General features: G+C 37.1%; 1 protein-coding gene across 1 annotated transcript in view; it reads left to right on the plus strand.

Moving 5' to 3' along the window:
* BICC1 (BicC family RNA binding protein 1) overlaps nt 1-17,488 on the plus strand; it is a 108,416-nt gene that overhangs the window by 36,960 nt on the left and 53,968 nt on the right. The window lies entirely within an intron of this gene.

Below are 17,488 nucleotides of genomic sequence, written 5' to 3' on the forward strand. Positions count from 1 at the left end.
GCATGGAATGTGATGGGAAATGTGTTTTGGTGTATGCTACTCTCATGCATGCACAACAACTTAATTATTCTGTAACTGACAATGTCAAAATATGCATTATGGAAGTTAATTTTGCTTAATAGCAAGAGGTTCATCAAAAAGATGTTGTGAGGTGTTCTTAAGGTTTGTATGTCCATGGATAAATGCTACATCCTGTTATTGAAAAACTGACATGAAACCGTCTGTGATATTGTTGAAAGCGTAAATATTTGGTTGAGAAACTCAGAGGCCTTTTAAGAAAGAAATGTACAATCCACAGAGTGATTCAATGAAGCTTGTGGTTAGACAGAGGCACGGAAGGACTGGAAAAAATAGTCCTGCAGCAGCTAAGCTACAAAGAGAAACATGGTCGAGTAATGACTTTGAAATTACTTTTGCAAAGCGACTTGTTTGTGGTGTTTGATTTTGTTTTTTCAAGGATAGTGTGTAAAATGTTATTTAAAAGTTACGTTAATGGAGATCTGCATATAGAATGCCAATGAAAATGGTGAGCTGTTTTGTCTTTGTGCTGTAGAGAAGACAGTGTAAATTTTCATGCTCTGTACTGAAAAGCCATGAAACTCCTTTTCGACTGGCTGTCTGTTAAACAAGTAGCTTGCCGTGTTCTCCATATTTTCTTCACATTTATAAGTGGTACTTCCAAAAGGTCGCTTTCTAGATGTGAAAGAATACTTTATCCTGCACGTGGTTATCAAGTGCCTTTGATGGAGGCTGGTGAGGAGAAAGTGGTTTAGAAAGTGTTTTATGGGAGTCTTAAGATTACGTTGCTCTAGAATGACAATGAGAGTTACTTTTCTGAATGTGATGACTATACTTAACTTGTACTAACAGTAGTGTGTGCAGAGGAGAATATGTGAATAATGCTTCCTCAGAGTTTTGTCAAAATGCATGGGTTCTTTTTTGATTTGCTGCAGCAAAGCTAAGCCACAGTAGCGTATACTTCATTCTGGTCATCATTCACTTTACAACCTGGTGCTTTCTCACACTTGTATAAATCTGCTTATAATTCTCCAAGCTGTAGACAAATGTTTCCTTTGTGTGAGATTGATTGACGTGTATTTGGATACGTGATTGTTTACTGTAGTTAATGATGTGCCCTACAATTATGTAGTTATTAGTGTAATAGCAAAAAATAATGATTTGAATTTAATAGAGAAGCGAAATGTGCTAGAACTTGAAGTATGTGCATAAGAGTACTCTACTTATCCACATTCATAATAGATGTAGTGGCAATTTTGGCATTAATATCTTGTCAAATGTGTGCATAATTATTACATAGACACAATGTGGGTGCTGCAGTAGGTTAAAGCTGCTTCATTTTGACTGGCACTCTTCTTACAGTCTCATCAACTCTTAGTTTAGATTACTGAAGTTTCTACTTCAGTACATACACACGATACTACAGCTAATAAAAACAGATGGAAACAATCTTCTTTGCTAGTTTTCTTTTGTTCAAAAAAATCTTTGGACAGTTGCTCATAGCTTACTCACCGTCTCTGTCTGTGCAATTTCCTTTAATCACGGTTAAGCTTTTTCCTTTCTCATGTGAAATGAATAAGGCAGAGATTCTGGAGGTAAAATGAAGAGTCTTTGCATATGTTTCAGGTTGTGTAGTGAGGAAGAAAGTGATTTGTAGCATTAGAAACACATTGCAAACTAAGGCAGCAAGATCCTTTCAGAAACTTAATATAAATTTGAAGCTATAGTAAATGCATTTTTTAAAAACAGTTTTGAAAATGATACTTTCTTCAGGGCTGTATTGACAGGCTTTTGAGTGGAACAAGAAAGAGAAGCGTATAATTTAAGGAGCACATCAAGAACTGAGGGTGTAATTTGCAGAAGTAATGCCATGTATAGTATTTCTGACAAACTCTACCCTCGACATGCTTAAGTTATTGTTGGGTGGAAGAGGCGTGTGAGGTGAAAGAATGATGCTGAAATGACAGAAGTAGCAAGCCAAAGATCCAAAAAAGAGGTTTCCGTATGTCAAGACATGCAGACAGAGAGGGACGAGGGAGTGAGACAGTGCTGACTTCTTGCAGATGACTCGGTAAGTGGCTGCTGGGTCTTGCTTGGTGGCTGGTCAGCGGGGGACAGCGCTCAGTTCTTTATTAGCTTGCCCTCAGGAGGAACAGAAGTTGCTCATGTGGTTGCTGAGCTAGGCTCAAAGTCAGGAGGGACCCAGCCTGGATTGTTAAACTATATAACAGTATGCTCTAATGAATCTGTCATACTTTTAAGGCAAGTTAAGTTAATACGAAGTTTTGGTACTAAGTAGTCTTTTACTGGTCTTCAAATGCGAGCAAGCAGTATTATTTTCTTGAGTTTTCTTAACCAAGCCGATGCTCAGTGGATGTGAACTAGTCCTATCAACATTTAACTTAAGAAGTGTAGTAATAATTTAAATGTCAAAAAGCATTATTTCAATGAGCATTTTAGCAGAAACAGGCCTATGTTCTGCAGTTGCTGATGGAGTTACAGAATAAGCCCCATTTATTGACTACAAGGGGCAAGTTAATCTAATATTTCTAGCCTGTCATGGTGAGGAAAAATCAAGTGAAGTGCCCCTTCCTCTGCTCCTGAATTAAAGTGAAAAGTAGATAGATGTTTTTTGGTAGTGTCACTTAAAAAATCTGAAGTCTTTGGCATACTTTCTTCTAATATTTCTAAGTTTAAGTACTGCTTCAAAGGGGATAAAAAATAATATAGTCTAATGTAGATTTTTTCAAATCCACTGGAAGCTGCTAATAATTTAGCAAGAAATAAATAACATGATAGTTTTCTGTCTAGAGCTTTCCAATCTGCAGTTCAGTGACAGGTAATCTGAAATAAACATGGATTGGTTTGCTGATGTGTTACATACTATTTATGTAAAAGATCTTTGTGGACCTTGCTCTATATATTATTGTCCTAATTTATTCTGTGAGAGTAATACATAATACGAAGTTATTACTTGTTCTTGATCCGAGGCCTGTTTCCAGTTGATGGTGGAATTGAGCTCCATAACATCTGGTTCACGCCTCATAGGCAAGCAAGGCCCTGCCCAGACATTGTTCCAAGAAACGTGTAATTTATGTAGCACTATAGATATGCATGGCACTCGTATAAAATGTAAAGGTGATGGATTTCTGACCTGAAGAGTTCATAATCCGAAACAGATGAGAGGCGGCTGTGTGGACAGAGAGGAGTTTAAGCTAACAGAAATTATGCATTGAAGTTTTTGCCTCATCAACTCTTTTTTTTTTCTTAAACACTTGGAAATCTTACTGCTTGTGATAACCTTTCATTCTGAAATTTCTTAGGGCATGAGTGTACATCTAGCCTTATGGGACTGTCAACAGCATGGTGAGTGATAGGTGAAGGTTGAGGGTTTAGTAGAAGTTGGATGGAGTTCTTAGGCTAACGTGGGACTCCATGTGCAGAAGGTAGTGACTGGAAACGATAGGGATGTGGTGCTCTGCCCAAGTGCTTGGCTCTCGGTCAGATGTAAGTTGCTCATTTTTTGGGGAGCTTTTTTGTTTGTGGTGCGTGTTTTTTTTTTTTTTTAATCAAAGAGAAATGGTGTTTGTAGGAATATATTCATTGGCACAGTTTCAGATATCACTGCAACTGGGGTTTTTAAGGTGTCACTTGATTTAGGCAAAATGTGTGTTTAAATGCTGGTGCTTCTCTTGACTGGAGACTCTGTTACTCCCTGCTGGGGATGTGATAATGCTTGGCAGTGCGAAGGTGCAAAGGAACGAATGTTGCATGTGTGTACCAAAATACCCTCCGTTAATTATTAGGAGCTTAGGAGTGTGAAGGAAGAGTAGGGTTTTCTTTTTTCATTTTCCTTCCTGTCCTTAAGTGTAACATGTTTCATATGTAGCTTCTTATTTTATTAAATGAGTAGCACCTTAAAAGATACTGAGGCCATTTTGGAAGTAATATTTGCTGAAACCATCCTTTAAAGTGAGTCGTTCTTCCAGTATAAATATTGGAAACAGTAGCAGCAAGAGATTAAAAAAAACCAAACAAACCCACAAAACCCACAACAAAACCAAAACAAAATTGCAATTATCTGAAGACATTTAAGAATAGGTGTGTCTAATTAATCTTTAATCACCGTTCTGTTAATTTCCTCTTCTGTATGCAGTAGTTATTAATGAATGTACATTACCTTTTATTTGTTTAAGGAGCTCTGGCAGCAAAGGCAGTAAGGAAGCTGCCTCAAGCACTGTTTGTTTATCTAAGAAAGTAAAAGAGCTTGTTTTGCAACATCCTGTATTTTTCACTTGTATCTTTGAAAAATGTTTGTTAGGTTGATCTGGGACAAACCTTGTGACTTTTGCAAAATTCTCATGTGTGAACGTATCATTGTTTACGTGTACATGAATGCTTTTGTAAGTTTAAATGGTATATACTGATACAAATAAATTCAATTTGAAAAAAGTTTTTTTTTTGTCAGCAGTAAGTCAAGTTGAAAGTTGGTTGGTCTTCCTTTTAATCTCTGAATATGAAACATGTAGGTAGAGCTTCAGATGTGAATGGCTTAGGGCATTTTCAGGCATAAAAAATATTAATCATTGACCTGAGACTAAGATGTCTCAGGCTGATTATTATCCATGTTCAGCAGTAACTTCTGAAGGGCTTTCCATGTGTCTTCATCCATAACTTCTCTTGAACTGCCTATTTGTAATTTTAGTTTCCCTGAGGCTATACACCCATTTGTGATGGCAACCACTCAACTATCGGTTTCTTCCACTGGTATTTATCTTGCTAGTGAGACATACTGAGTTCATGGTTTTTTATCCATTATCATGGGGTTTGTCTCTGTTTCAACCACAGGAGCTGTTCTGAGCTGCAGAAGCTGGTTCCATACTTTCCACTTTTTCTGAGTAGAAATCAGTATCTGCATTAGCATTAAAATAACCTCTTGATTTAGAGTTTGGCTCATAGCATGTGACAAGAATATATTAAGGCTATACGTTTCCAGAATGTGCTTGAAATGCCCGGCTGTGCTAGACTGCGATGGGAATGCTGGCATGCACTTCTGATTTACATTGAGCTTCCTCTCATTTAGTTTCCTGAGAGGAGGAAGTGATTGCTCAGAGAGGGTGGTATGGATCACAGAGTTGAAAGAATGTCAGTGGCAGTCCACATTTGCAGGAAATCTTGAGTTTGAGAGGTTTGTCTCCCTTTTGGCAAAACCACACCCAGTGGAAAGAAGGAGACTGTTTAAGTTGGAACGATTTTTCTAAAAAGGTAAATCAAGAATGCTTACTTAACTTTTTGCTTAGTTCAGGCATAGTTAAGTAGGGGGAAAGCTTCATTCTTGTGGAAATCTGCATTCGTCACGTCTCTAGTACAGCAATCATTCTATGCAGTAATTACAAGGCTTTTTTATTTAATCATTAGTTTATTCTCTGTTGCTTCTGATATAATGGGGACGATCATGAGAGTTTACCTGTAACATGAAAATGCTCTCTGATGGGTCTAATCCTTGAAGTGCCCACTGCAGATAGAAGTCTTAAACTAGCAACTGTTCTTGTTGACTTGCTTGTGAATAATTCCCTTGGCCAGAAACAGCGGGGGTTTTGATCCTGTCCTGTTACACTGAGTAACACCTCTACATCACTGCTCTGAGCTGAGTCTGAGTTGGAAGTGAAGCAGAGCTTTAGTTGATGATGAAGTTCCATTTTATGCCACCTTATTGCTTTACTTAACATTTTGTGCAAGATCTCTTGCATTGTAAAGCAGCAGAGGAGCAATTTGTCATGATGGTCTTGAGATGCTTAATCGTTTTCACTCTGACAGTTGAATTCTGCCTTAAAATAGAGGAGGGATTTCAGTCCTCAGAAATGCTTGTAGTCTTTCCTTTCCCTCTGGAAAAAAAAAATGAAGAAAGAGAAGATGTGTATGAGAAAGATACAAATTATTAATATACACTGGGTTCTTGATTTCTAGGGAGGAGACTTGTTGCTTCTGCTTTTGGAGAGAAGAGTTGGCTGTATATTTGTCTTTCTAATGATGTGCTGTGGGGGCTTAGTTGTTAACTAATTATTTTTTTCTTAGATAAATTTCCCTTTTTTCTATTAATTGCATAGAATTCATTAATGCTGTATGTACAGATACATTTCTAGGGTTTTTTTGCATGCTTAGATGATCCCTTTACGCTTTTGACTATACCTTGTCATTTATTTAAAATAAAAGTATTACCTGTGACCTTTGATTAATATTTCCATTGAGGGTGAACAGGACATTCAAGTCAAGTAAAGGAAGGAGGTTAATGTTTCTCCATAGGTGAGGGCATTTGATGGATAAAGTTTTCTTCTCATTTAACTTTATTTGCTGTATTTGTAAATAAAGTACAAAGTTCTGTAAATGTTGTTGCAGAAGGTTCACTTAGTGCAGATTTGGACACAGCAACAATACTGCAGTATGTGCTTGCTTAAACAAGACTCTTGATCTAAGAATGATTCTTTCCCAGTTTGTTTCAGGTAAAGTGAAGGTTAAAAAAACATACAGTGCATGCATGTATGTGTTCCCTTCTAAGCTAGAAATGCCTTAATAGAAAAGGAAACAATGTAAATTCCGAAGTCATATCCACATAGGTAGCTTTCCTTAATTCTCTCTTTACTTACTTAGAGCTTTTCTTTATAGCTTGGAAGTTTGAGTTGTAAAGCTGATGATGTTTACTGTGCCGACTTTATTGACTTTATATATAATCTGTTATTTAGGTTTTTTGAAGTATTATCAGCTGATACTTGTTGCTCAAAACTATGAATAAATGAATACATTTGTCTATGATGTTAACCTTGTCCTTGAATTTTAGCTTCAGTGCCTCTTCATCCTGTGCATGCTTGCCTTAATTCTTGACAGTCATTAGGAATAGCTGTGAATACCTAGCGAAGGCAGTTAACTTTTTTTAGAGTTAATCTGGACTAGGATGTTGTCTTTAACAACAAACAGCCTGCTTGCTTCTTTGTGGAAGTCTTAAAGTCGGTACATGCAGAGCACAAAGCTGTTGGTCATGAGAAGCTGGAGAGAAGCATGTCAGTATTTTGCTTAGTTTGACGTGAAGCTGCGTAGAAGTATGTGAATGGGAGACAGGCATGTTTTCCTTCTCTTGCCTTTTTATACATGAATCTAGATTAGTTGGAAAATTCAGAGACACTGATTTTTTGGATAAAGTTATTTTGACATTTAATAAAGTTAACTTAAAATAAAAATCAGTTTAACAAAAATGGACAAATTAGTATGTGAAGATCAAATTCCTGCAGTATTCTAACAAATGACTTGCAGTGGAAACATGAAAAAAAAACACGTATGGCAGTATTGAACCTTGTCCATATAGATTATCTCATAGGACAGTCTCTGAAATAATTTTAATATTACCCTTTTCAAAGGCAGGTAAAGTTAGGGGAGAAGGGCTAGCCAAGTAGTTAGACACATTTACTTTTCTAAAATTGTGTTTGATGTTTCTGACAGTTGGAATATAAAACAGGAAAATTGGGTACCCCTGCCCTACAAGAGACACATGCACTAATGTCCTTGCACTTGGGAAGGCACTTTTTTTCATAGTGCTTTTTCCTTACTCAGCTGGATCCTTGTCCTCCCTATGTGTCATTTTGTTGTGTATTGTGAAGTAGTTCACGCTTACATGTAAACTATTAGTATTGGCAATCTAAATTAAAGAACAAACTTATTAAAGTTTTTCTATGTTTTATAGTTTTAATTCTCACTGTGCTGCCATTCTTCATAGGAGATGGTTTTTCTGCCATGCAGGAGCACGAACTGCAGACTCGACTCGAAATGGTGTTTTAGTCAGGAATGCAGAGGTGCCCGGGCCATCTGCTACGGCTCCTGCTCAGAAACAGCCCTCGCCCTTACCTGCAGCGACGCAGCATTAATGCTGTGGAGTCGGACACACTGTACCACCCTTTTGTAAGAGTAGTTGTGGTACGTGACTTCTAGTTTTGAATTTAATGTGTACACCGCCTTATGGGAAAAAAATCTGCAACAAGGCTTGGAAATAGGAATCCATTGCTATACCCCAAATGTAGGCTAGACTGGCAAAAGAGCTATGTATTCGCACTGAGCTTTGGGCTAGGTTTGGTCATCTCCTCTTCAACTTCTTAAATGCCTGGAGTTTCCTCACCAAACCCAGGAGTCCTTGATGGTGTACAGTTGATGTGTTCTGGCTCTGGCATCTCAAGCACTTACTCTGGCCTCACCAGTTTTAGAGGCTGAGTTCACACTGTCAGTTCCTGAGTAACTTTAGACAATTCCTTTTTGTGTCTTGTTCTTCCTCCCCATCCTTGTCCTTCCCCTGCTTTCTCCTCCCTCCCAACCTCAGAAAACAACAAGCCATTAAATATAATACTCCTTCTGGTTCCAGCTACATTTATTGCTCTGTTCTTGCTGCCAAAACTCATGTTCAGGGATTAGTCATCCTCTCAGATACTGCTGTGTCACCACTTCGCCATTAGAAGAAGAAGAAGAAATAAATATCAGCCCACATAAGATTTTACTTGTCTGCTGTGACTCTCCAGCTCAGGTGTTCTCCTGCTCATATAGAAATATACATATGTCTTTTTACTTTTGTGCAAATGATATTCCATGTTTCAAATGAACTATAAGAGTAAACTTGTTCATGCTGCTCTGAATGTCTGCATACAGAGGGAGCAGGAGCCACACTAATCTAGCTTTGATACAACTTCTTTGAAAGCAGAAGATGCAAGATGAACACTTTATGTCTGTGATGCAAAATATTCATAGACTGGCAAAATTTTTGTGTGTTTTGTTTTTACTAGGCATCCTGAGGTCTGATTTTAAAATTGTCACGTCACCATTTGATTAATACTGAACTAGAGTGTACATGTAATGGCTTCATTTTCTCAAGTGACCTCCTCATTTGAATGTTAAAATATTTTTAATGAGTGGAATCTGCAATACTGAATTTTGTTTTTTCTATGAGAGTTAGTAAATTGGATAACTAATTCCATTGCCCTGGTACTCTTGTGGTGTTAATTAGAAGCAGATTTTGCATCTAAACCATGACTGCTTATGTTGAACTTAGTTTGTCTGTGTGTCTGTCATCTTAGAAAGAAAAATATTTTTGTCAAAATTAAAATAAAATTGCTGATCAACTGGAACCTCAAGTTTTTTAGTATTCTGTGCGGAGCCCCAGCTTTCATTATGGTTCTTAAAGCAGTATTCAAAATGCAAGCGTATGCTTTTAGTGTTCAGTTTGATTTAGAAATACTTGTTGAGTTGCCTATTCACTTTTCATGGCTTTTTTTGTTGAACTGAAGCAGTTGGAGCACTTGGTTTATGGAAACTGGATGTTTTAGCAGAAAGTCTTGATACGTAAGGCAGCTTCTATGCATTTCTAAATGATGGTGGGTAAGGACCTGTATCTGTCTTAGAATGAGAAGTTTTGTCTGTTAACAAGCCGTTTTACAGATATTGCGGAGATTAAGACAGTACTATGTGTCAGTTTTATATTAACTGGTTTCACTACTTATTTAAGATTGTTCTAGGGAAAGGAAAATTAACAGCCACAAAATGAGGACAATGTTTATCTTGTGGTGAGACAAATGTGATCAGACCGCTCTAGTATCTCTCATAGTGTTTTCAGTTAACTATTGAATTAATTTTGTATCCTGAAGAATGTTTTGGGTAATATTGGAGAAACAAATAAAAATCTGTGTCAGATGATGGATGATGGTTAGTCAAGTTCCATCATATTTTGGTCTCCTTTTTGAAGGAAACCTGGCTTTGGAGTGGTTTTGGTGCTTAAAAAAACCCCACCTGACTCGTTACAGCCTTTGTTTTTAAAGCTCACTTTATCATTCAAAACCATACTTAAAAAGCTTTTGCAGTTATATTATCTGAAGGTTATTCAACCAGCATTGTGATTTAACCTCACTGCTTAAGTATTTTCCATTTTATCCTTTAAACATTGTATTCCCTCTGAATAATTAAGCAATAAAATGTACCTGTAGAAGAGCAAAAAGATATGTGGTAGGGTTTGGGAATCAGTTGTGCTGGGAGAAGTCAGAGTGGGTGTTGATGTCAGGAATCTTTCTTTCTACCTGCAGAGCTTAGTAGAATATCAACATAACGCTTGGCTTGCTTTCTGCACCCACAGCAGCAACTGCTTGACTGTTTTGGATTTGCAAAAAAAAGTGTTAGGTTTTTATGACAGTGATACTATCTTCCCATTAGTACTCCATTTTTATGGAGAAACATGTTTGTCAAATTTTGAAAGGCTATTACCATGGTACTGCTTTTTCTTTTACTACTGATATTCCTGGATTTCATTCTTTTTCTCTGCTGTCTTGCACAGTAAGTTTCATCTTTGTCTTCTGTAAAATTTATGGAACGAATTTTCCTGAGAATTGAGGAAGAATGATTCTCAGAAAACAGCCCCTTTAAAAATGGGGATGAATACAGTGATATAACAAAACAATCAGTCACCTTTCCTTCAGCAGCTGTGTATGAAATATTTCTTGGGTGCAAGTTGTCCTCCATAAATTTATCAATCCATAATAACCCATTAAGTAATGCTGTGTTTTCTCTAACTTGGTGGAGATTCAACTTCAAAACAAGATTACCAAATATCTACTTACAAGAATTTATATTATTTACGTAAAGCTCATGATAATACTTTTTCTAATCTTCTCTGTCCCTCCCTGTCATCATCCCACCCTCACAGGTGGGATTTTCTTCTCTGCAGCAATTTTTAATTGTACACATGTATGCTGGGAAGCATTTGTTTCTCAGTAATACATGTTGTGGGTTGCTTCTGGCTCCAAGCGCTTTATAGTTCTTATCTTTTCTCAGTGGAGAAAGGGATATTTATTTAACAAAGCAAAGGGATATTTGCTTTGTTAAAACTGAGATTAGGAGCCATCTTGAACTTGTGGATGCAGTTGGCTGTGAAGTTCCAGATGGTCAGGCTGCCAATAATAATTCACTGCCCTTACACTTACTGCTCTGAGGTGTGCTCACAGAATATAAATGAACAGTCTGTCCTGTGTTTTAAGGTTGTCCCCATCTACTTGATGGAGAAATTGATGGAACGTTGATCCTTGCAATTTTTTTTTGGAGGAGATGCTGCTACTGATGCAGCTCAACCATCTATATTTTGTCTCACATTTCAGTATTATTTATTTTTCATCTTTTTGTCTCATACTTAGTTTTTTTGTTGTTCTTTTTCTAATTCGGAGTAGTTTTCCCTTCTTTCTCTGTTTGCTTTTTGCCTTGACTTGTTACATTAGCATTGCTTCAAACTTTTTCCAATTTTAAGCTTCATACTGCTTGGAAAAATTGCATCTCATTCGATCATACCTTATTGTCTTGCTGGAAGACGATTTTATACCAAGAAATGCTTTCTCTGTGTGATGTGTAAATGCGAAGTTGAGAATGACATGAAGAGTGACTCTAAGGGTAATTCACAATATAATTTGGACCCTGTCTTGATTGTACACTTTGTGGTAATTTTTTTTTGTCTGCGCACAGAGGCAGTTTCTGAGTAAAAACCAACATCAGGAAGAATATAACTGTTTTTCCCTATAGTGTCCTTTTTCACTTTGTCACTTAAACTGCTGAAGTAGAAAGACCTGCCCCCAGTACCCAAAGGGGAACTGGATCACTTTTAGAAGGGTTAATTAGATTAGAAGAATCACTGCTTGGTTCCCTCCCCTGCTTCTCATCCACCTCTGTGTTTTATTCTGCCTCAGAGACAATGAGTTTTATTTTCATGGATATGATCCAGCTTAATTTTCTTTTCTATAATTTACCCAACTGGTCCGCTCCAGCCAGTTTTACAGTCAGCTCTTGTAAGAAGTAACTTTGCCTGCAGCCTTAAGAGTGCTAGAGGCAGTTCCCCTTAATACGGAATTGATTTCTGAAACTTGTTTCTTGGTGCCCAATTAAAACGGAGGATAGTTGCTTGTCTTACCTCCACTTAGTGAAACTTTAGGTCCTTGCTTAAAATGTATTTTGGTTTTTATTGGGGCATTGTGGGATCTTTTAAGCTAAGATACTTCATGCAGGATACTCAGCTTTAAGTGTTTGTCACCAGGCACTCGGACAGGATTTGCAGTCTGCTTATCGGAAGTGGAGCGTAGTCTCTGAAATATTCCAAGTAGCAGAGAGTGAGGTGCTCTCTGAGGATTTGCATTGTTTGATAGTTGAAAATAGGGTACCGATGCAGTACTTCAGATGTTCAAATGTCTAGTGCCTTTGATGTTGTTGATCTAAACCTGGGTGTTTCTGTTTGTTTTAACCTGCACAGAGGACAACTCTTGGAATGCAAAAACCCAGCTGTTGGAAACATGGCAGGACAGATGATAAATAGAAACACCCGTAGGCATACAATTTCATTGCTTTCTAGGGTTTGTAATAGCATGAAAAATTCAGAATATCTACAAAGCCTACTATTGTGTATTTTAAAAAAAACCTCAAGTATAGATTAAGAGAAACATGTATTGGTTCTAAAAGTATTATTTAAATGTGTTTACAAGGTTTTTAACATCTATGGTTATTCATTGTCTGAGTACTCTGTGTTAAAATGGGGTACGTACCTACTGTTGTATTAAGCAAGGTTAAACTGATGAAGTTAATGCCTCACACTGAAAGAGAGGGTTTTTCCATCAATGAAATAATAAACGGGCTTTTTTTGGCAGTTACACTTGCAGTTTTGAGAGTTACTCTTGTCATTTCTGTTGGAATGAGCTCTTTGAGCTGAAGTTGAGAAAACCAATTGCAGAAACCCACTGGCAGATGCAGGTTCTCCTCTCACTTTGCTTTCGCTGTAAGAACCGAGGCAGAAATGGCCAAGATGCACGAATCCCAAAGGTGGGAGGATCAGAAATAGATAAATTTGTAACAACACTAACTATAAAGAATCTACTCTCATTTAATGTACTTGTTTTAGATGCAGAAAGGTCTGTTTGATAGGTGGTTCTTTTTCATCTATTGTCTGTTAAATACTTCCTTTGAATTCTGAAATGCTTCTGGGCTTTTGGAGAGTTTTGTTTGGTTGGCTTTTTTGTTTGTTGGTTTTTTTTGTTTGTTTTGTTTTTTTAATTCAGGACATTCCAGTTTCCATCCAAAATCAGCTAAACAAAAACTACAACTTAAGGAAAAATAACTTCTTACCGTCTTAATGTAAAAACTCCCTGAAGTGCTTAAGCTATACGCTTTTTTCAAGCTGGAATTCAACGAAGCCAAAAGCTTTTCCTCCAGCTGCCTTACAGCTAGAGGTTTTTTTCGTGAAGGCCTAATGATTTGCAACTACAGCCAGTTTTTTTTCAGGGTCAGAGCACAGTCTTATTTGTTTTGTTAGTATCTTCCAGTATCTTGTGTCATCTTCTCTATGTTCTCCACTGAGAATAGCTTACATATTTTGGCTATGTAAACACCACAGCTTCTCTTGAGGAAAGGAAAGGAAGGGAAGATGTAGATAAATTATTTCTTAGGATTTCCCACATTTTGAGAAGCAGCACCATGAGATTTACTATGTGATTAAATCTTGCTGCTGAATGTGCTTGCTCCTTCTTTAAGTCAGTTGATCCTTCAAGGTGAGGAGAATAAACCCTATCACTTATTTAACATGAAAAGAAGGAAAGTCTAAGCAGAGGTGCTGTTCTGCAGTCTAGATGATCATGAACTGATTCGCTCATCCCTAGGCTGAATTTCCTCTAAACATTCTTGTAGCTAAAGTTTTTATACAAATAAAATACAGGTGTATATTTATATCACTTGTAAATTTACTTGTTTTCTGTTTTGTGCATTTGAGAGCAGTATGGCTGATTTCAGCATGCATGATGTAACACTTGAGTTTTCACTGATAAAACTACTCCATTGCAACATGCAGTTGAGGGTTTCATGGAATGATTCCAACTTTGTTTCTGGAAAAAAATGAAATCCTGACATTTAAAACTGTCGGGGTTAGAATGGTAAAACAGAACTAAAAGTTGGTGCAGAGTTTTACTGTCACACAGTTTTCAACATCATGTTTACCTTTAAGCTTGACAGCTCTAGTAAAAACTCAGTTTCTTGTTTTCTAGAGCTTTGTGGCACTCCTGTTAAAATAAATACAATACATAAATAATAAAGTAAATACAATAAATAGTTAAAGCAAGCAATAGCGTTTAAACTGTTCTTAAGTGTTCCTATGAAAGCCGTAACTTCTCAAAAATAAAACTAAAAGTTACTTTCCATTGCAAACCTTTTTAGGCAGTTAAAATTCTCCAATTGTTTTACAGGCGAGATAAGTTATTTTCACTGGTGGAAAAAATAAATGCTGCAGCAAAAACGATTTCGTTTTTTTCCTGTATAATATATGGTTTTCAAAATTGTGAAAAAGATGATTATTGCAATCAGCTTGGAATTTATGATAAAGTTTACTGCTTGGAGTTGAAAGCCAGCACATACTCTGAGCATTTTTATACTTCAATAAATGCTCTTCATTTAAATGCTTCCAGACTTAGGTTTGTCTAAGCCAGGAGATAAAATTTATCTTTGTAGTGACCAAACCAAGTAGTCTTATTGGTCTAATGTGGTAATTTTTAGCATTGCGTTCTCCAGAGAGCTTAAGGATATTAGGTGGCCAAATCTCAGTGGCTGACAGTCAGACGACTTTTCCTTTTGAAGATCTCCTGTGCATCTTTCTTGTCTGTCCCCAGAATGTGTGCATCTCAAGTTGTGGGCTTCGATTTTTGTTTTGGTTTAGCAGGAGGAATGAGGAGGATTTAATTTCTTTAAGACAAAAGTCTCCAAACTTTATTGAGAGGGTAAAGGACTGATGGGATGTAAGGCTTGTCTTGAATGACATTCATTCACTCCTCTTCTGTCTCCTCTCTTGTGGTTCCTTTTATGTTGATCTTCTTTAACTCAGTCCTGCACCATTCTTTGTTTTAGCATTGCCCTTCTCCTTTAGCTAATGCCTTTTTATTTTCTGTGTATTTCATCGCCTGTTGCGCAGTTAAGAATAATCCTGCCCAAAGCCCAGTATCAGATACAAGTGAATTCTTTGAAATAACTTTTTTCACATCTGGATTGGAAAATGGTGAAAAAGTATGTATATGTCACTGATTGAATTTCACCCTCTTGGAAATGTCTTATTTCAGCTGTAACTTATTATCCAATAGTTGCTGAAATGAAAAATATAGTATAATGAAGTCTGGCTGACACTTTCAGTTTTTTCACATGGTGTACTATCTGGAAGCTGTTGTGGTGTCCTGGGTGTTTGGATGTGGAAGATAAGAATTGTTAGAGCGGTCTACCTTAGTTCTCAATTATAGTATTACAGAAAATGTATTAGTATTGTAGCTGTTTTCTTAATGCATTCATTCTCTTCTTGGAAGTGGCTTTGTTAATTACTTTGGAATTTTATTTTTTTATTATTGTTTATTTGTGTTGCAGATGACTAGAAGTACTAAAATGTACTGCTCTACTTAATTCTGCCCTGCCACCTCCACCCCCTCCCAATTTTGGTGATTTGACTTTTTTTGATAGTGTCCACTTTTTGTGTATTGTAATTCTCATTTGTATCAGCAATCAAAAGAGCACAATTATTTTTTTAATCCTTCTATGGAAATTGAAAAAATATTATTTCTCAGGGTTCAGTTCATACTGTATAGTTGCCCTCTTGAAAAGCTCTCTCCTTTCCCTTTCCTGTCTGTCTTCCTTGCAGCAATCAAGTATTCTTTCAGTTCTTCTGATTTATGGTGTGGTTTTTTTTCTAGTTTACAGCCTAAGTTTACAGTGAGCATGTTACCATTATATATACATTAAATAATCTTCTCAGTGTTAATGACCTCCCTTTTCTGGCAAAAGTATTTTTACATAGACTCACTAACTTAGATAGTATGAGTCAGCAGATCAAAGGAAGTGGTTATTCCTGTCTGCTCAGTTACTGTCAGGCTGTGTATGGAGTACTTTGTCCAGTTATGTCCCTCTCAGCTCAAGAACCTGATGAGCAGCAGTGATTCCAGTGGGTGATCACCAGCTTGATCAAGGGCCTTGAGGAGATGATGTACACAGAGAACCTGAGAGCAGGATTTGTTCAGCATGGACGAGTTGAGGTAAAAGACAGATCTGATGGCAGTCTTCAGCTACCATATGGGTCATTAGGAGGTAGACTGAGTCAGACTCTTCCTAAAAATGCACAGGTAAGAACAACCAAAGATTGAGCAAAGAAGTCAACCAGATGTGAGAAATTAATTTTTCGGTAAAAGTGACCACACACTGGAATAAGCGTGCAGAGAGGCTGTGGAATCTCCTTCCTTGGGGGTAATGAGAGCTTGATGGGCAATGTCCTGACAGCAACCTGACCGAACTTTGCAGTTGAGGTTGGGCTTAAATGACTTCCAGAGGCTCCTTTCTTCCAAACTTGTTCTGTGATTCTAGTTCTATCACTTCTAATTAACATTTGTCAAGCTGAGCAAACTGATTGCTCTTAATCTCTTTTATAATAAGCTGCTGAAATTTTCGAAGGAGTGAGGACCTTTTTGTTTGTTGCTGTACAAAATCTTGTCCAAGTGTGAGCAGAACTGGACAATTTGTTCCAGGTAAAGATTCATGAGGGCCCTCTATAATCAACATCTGTATTAAAAAAAAAAAGTGTCTTATCTGATGCAGCCTACCATGATACTTGTTTAATAGATGTGTTTTTCTTGTCATCCTACAGCCATCTTGTCGTGGACTAATATGGGCAGATCTTTCTTGTTCCATAGATCCTCATAATGATGAGATACTCTGTTGTTACTCATGATGATCAGACACTCTCATCTCCTAAGTACGATGAGAGGTATGATCTCATCATAGTTATTAATGAGATCTCAATTAGTAGACAGGCCCAGCATTTCTTAGAACTGAATTTCAATTCATATATATGAAGTCTTTGGTGTCATTAAGTTCCTTCTCCTGTATTACTACCAAATGTGTTAGTGAAGCACTGTAACTCTGTGCCAGTATTGAATTTCAGTATAATATGCCTATGGCTGGTGGATTTAGTCACTAAAAAACGGCAACAGAATGACTCTATATGGAGCCAAATGACTACGTGGTTTTCAAAATGTAAGTGTGAGTGCGTGTGTTGTGAAGTCTGGTTAGGCTTACAGTGCAAAGTTGTTTTCACGTAAAGGTGGGGCAAAAAAACCCAAACTCTGTGAAGGCAAACTTATGGAGACTCAGAAGGACTTGATTTAAATTTGATAGGTTTTACTTAGAAGCAATTTTAAGGTAACTAAATAAATTATTTTTTTTATTGAATTGTAAAACTTTGAAATTCCCTCTGAGGTGGACTTAGAGCACGCTGTAGCAAGTAGTGGTCATTTGAACTTCATGAAAACTGTTGAGATTCTTGGTTCTCTCTTTGGTTTTCTTTTGAATTATCAGAACTCAGCTCCACCTATCACCAGACAAAAATTATTCTCTAGCAAACCAGAAA

This window comes from Tauraco erythrolophus, chromosome 9 (genome assembly GCF_009769465.1).
Source record: "Tauraco erythrolophus isolate bTauEry1 chromosome 9, bTauEry1.pri, whole genome shotgun sequence".
NCBI classification, from domain to species: Eukaryota; Metazoa; Chordata; class Aves; order Musophagiformes; family Musophagidae; genus Tauraco; species Tauraco erythrolophus.